A 3,827-nucleotide genomic window follows, 5' to 3' on the forward strand; every position below is an offset into this window, starting at 1 on the left:
GCCCGATCCGATTAGGTGTTTTACATGGGCCGAGCCCATTAATTCGGCCTATTTGTTGTTTTTTTTTCTTTCAATTTGAGTCAACTACATGGGTCGGGCGAAACAATTTGGCCTTTTTACTTCTAGGCCTTAGCCATTTCGAAGTCCATTTCATTAAGCCCTTTTGTACCATTTTTTCATAAATGCACAACATTCTGGTCCACTATTGTTTGGGCCATAGCCTTTTTAGAGCCCAAATATTATTTGATCCAATAGAACATCCAAACCTTTTCATTCACAGATTTCAAATTTACACATTTCAACAGCAAACAGTCAACATTCTCTCAATTAAATGATCAAATCCAAAAATCTATCAATGAAACTCACAATAGCACATGTACAATAGCACATACTGCACGATCCAACAAGTGTACATACAATCAAAAAACAAATACACATGCACCAAAACTTGGTGGCAACATCAACTAAAACTTGGTGAACATATCCAGGCTTCTTCTGATCCTGATCCTGATCTACATAAATTAGATCCTGATCCTGATCTAATTTATGTAGTGAGATACAATGAAAGTTGAATGATTGCCACACAAATGTAAAAAATCTGGACTGGTTAAATAATAATTGTATCCTTCTCTACAAGCACATATGAATAGTTAATAAGTACTAATCCTATCATGTATGGCAGGCTTGCAAGATGGAGATGCATACATGACTAAACACAAACATATTATGGTATGACCAGGGTGAGAAAATCAACAACTCGATCGACCCAACATTGAAATCGGACATGATATCTTAAAACAGCAAGAAACGGGAAAAGTAGACTCATACATCAGGACCACTAAAACCAAGCACATCACAACCATGGTCGAGGAAATAATCAACATCTGCATTTTACCACAGTACACTTACCACAAAACTGTCATCAGTACAGAGATCATTAGCTAGCACCGCATGAAGCATCCATACATCAAACTGATTTTTCTGCTGTTGGTTGAAACACTACACGTCAACCAGAAATTTGTAACTACATGAGACAATGGCTTAACAGAAGAACATTGTGACTTCTTCGGCTATTTGTTTCAACAGCAGTACAAACCTCACCTCTGTTACACCCTCAGCAGCATTAAATAATGCCTGATAATCTGCACGTACAGAAGATTCATACACAGTCATTTACAACATTCAGCATGTTATCTACACAGAGAAGAGAAAAGTCAAACAGATCTCAATCATTTTGCCGTATTAACACATGCACATCAAGTAAGAGTGGTGCTCTGTTTTTACCACAGCGGCACAAGCGAGACAATGTCCGATTCGCCCTACTCCTCCACAACATTCGCCCTACGTTTCAAAGCACACTGCATGGGAACAAAGACACTTATGAACAAAGATATGCCTCAAATTTCAACAGAACACTACTGTGGTAGCTAAGCTAGTAAATGCACAAACATATAAGCATGCAGAAATAGTAGTACTAGTCATATACATGACACATCATGCAACAAGATCTAAAATGAATAAATCTGGGCTAGAAGAAAAAATATAATACCAAATACCAACTAAACAGTACAGGATGCTAGTAGCAGAACAAACACAACTATATCTGCCAAATGCACAGGCCAATTAAGCATGTTCCTCCAATATTATGCAATCTCAGATGCAAACAGGTAACAACGCCTATTTTTCTTGTCATAAGAAGAGGCTAGAGCCCTTTTCTGTTTGGTGATGGTGTCGATGGGGCGACGGTAGGCACGCCTATATTTACAAGAACAACAACTGGGCATTTTGTACGAGTAAGGATATCCTGTAGTTACCTGAATTAACAAACTACGCACACCCTAAAAAGTGACAACAAAGGTACGCATGGGCATTCATGGCCATAGCAATAGTTCAAGGATAAAAGCATAGATGATATATTTTTTAAGATCCACAAACCAGACACAACAAGTTCTTACTAGACTATCAACATATATACATGTATGTTTTTACAACAAAAATGTCAAATTTTTATGTATCAATAAGAATAAGATGGTCAATCAAACATTTCGAGGCATGGTATGAATTTCCATGACTGACAATCAGCTAGTTGCCGATCCATGATTTTATAGTACGGTGCAAGATAGCTATCATCATTAAACAATTCAAGATTGAAGAATTCAAAACATGTGAATTGGAGTAAATTGTAGCTTGGGTATTCTCTGCATGAAGCTTGTCCTGGAAACAGAAATTAAACATCAGTCTAAGCCACTTTCTTGTATGGGATAGAGCTGTACAAAGGCAAAGAAAACAAAAACATCACTCACCCACAGCTTGTAGGACTTTGGACTCTGAGTCAGGCACCAACTGAACACATCAGTTGCCTCCTTGTCAAGCTTTGCATTATCTGAATATAATACACAGGTAAGCTAACCGGAATTTGCAAAACAAAATTAAACCGGCTCTATATTGCAGAATGAACACATTTCCACTCACTTTCTTGAATTGCCTTCACAGCCAACGACAAAAGCTATTGCGATGCTTGCTTCACAGCCTTAGAGCACCAACAAGAGCCAGCTCCTTTATTGTTGGGTAGGCTACTTCCAACCTTTCTGTAGCCTAAAGAATTCAATGCAGAGGTATTAGAATATTGTCTCATATTAAACATACCAAGGAAAAGATACAAAATAGTATGTATTGAACTGAGTTGAATTAGAGGACTACTATCAGTTAGGAAGCAAGCGCCGTGCATACAATCAAGCTGCAAGAATTGCATTTCTACACTATGGAGTCTGAGAGAATATCTAACCATTATCTTGGTACGGCAATAATCACTGTCACTCCCAGTGGTATCAATTTTATTCATGGTGAAGCACAGCAAATTGCCGTGAAAGATTTAGTACAAACAGAACAGAGAATGGTCGGGCAAACGAGACATCAAATTCTTTCCCGAGAGCAGCGCCCCGCCACGCTTGTTCTTCAGTTAAAATCTCAACAGGTAAACTACAGGAATTGATAGGAAGAATTTCTCATGAGAAACATCAATCGATCACAGCAACTCAGGAAGCAGTAGAGTGGCTTGAGTAGGTAAGTTTTTGAGAATTGCCAAGCCTTGTACAAGCCTGGGAGTTGACTAATCAATCAAGCAAGGCTTGACCTGGTCAGAATCGGCCTAGATCGCCGAATGGGCGACGTTGGCTTGACTAGTTGACTCCCGACAGGACCAGTGCAGATGCAACCACACATGCATCATATTAACTGCAAGAGATCGACAGATATTCGTACCTTACCGGAGACCTTGCGCATCCCATCGAGGATGCAGCCGAGCAGCGACGACTTGCCGGACCCGACCATGCCGACCACCGCGGCCAGCTTGCCGCTGCGGATCTCCAGGTCGATGCCTCGAAGCACCTCCATCCCAGCCTCCGTCTCCTCGTCGTCCCACGTGAACACCCCGTCCCTCGCCTGCACGGCTACCCCGCCACCGCGCGACGCCGCCGCCGACTGCCTCTCCACCGCGCCCTCGTCCAGCTCCGGGCTCGTCATGTAACTGCCACACCACACCACTTGCACGACCAATCAACTCGCAGACGGAGACGGGGAGGAGGCGAAGACGGAGGATACTGCGGAGCTGCGGGGGCAGACGAAGACGGCGTGAAAGGGCAGCCGCCACGGACGCGTCCCCATGGCGGGGTGGTGGGTTGGTGCGGGGATCCGGAGCGAGGAGGAGGAGGAGGCGGCCATGGTGGACAGTACGGGGTGCGGGGGCGGCGGGGTTGTGTCCATTGGATCTGGGGGATCGAGGCAGGGGGCAGAGGGCGGAGGGTAGGGAGAGATGGTGAGGGGAGGGA

General features: G+C 43.3%; 1 long non-coding RNA gene across 4 annotated transcripts; it reads right to left on the minus strand.

Annotated features, from left to right (window-relative positions):
- Nucleotides 1–307: 307 nt before the first annotated feature.
- On the minus strand, nt 308–3,821 carry LOC119274375. 4 transcript variants are annotated; one of them, XR_005135135.1, is made up of 7 exons: nt 3,262–3,821; nt 2,473–2,595; nt 2,304–2,383; nt 1,285–2,214; nt 1,102–1,194; nt 910–999; nt 308–534 (listed from the first exon to the last, which is right to left on the minus strand). It is a non-coding gene; the product is annotated as an uncharacterized LOC119274375 (long non-coding RNA). The 4 variants fall into 4 exon arrangements; XR_005135133.1 differs by having other exon boundaries at nt 308–539; XR_005135134.1 differs by having other exon boundaries at nt 308–999; nt 1,102–1,142.
- Nucleotides 3,822–3,827: the final 6 nt, after the last annotated feature.

The sequence above is a fragment of the Triticum dicoccoides genome, chromosome 1A (genome assembly GCF_002162155.2).
Source record: "Triticum dicoccoides isolate Atlit2015 ecotype Zavitan chromosome 1A, WEW_v2.0, whole genome shotgun sequence".
NCBI classification, from domain to species: Eukaryota; Viridiplantae; Streptophyta; class Magnoliopsida; order Poales; family Poaceae; genus Triticum; species Triticum dicoccoides.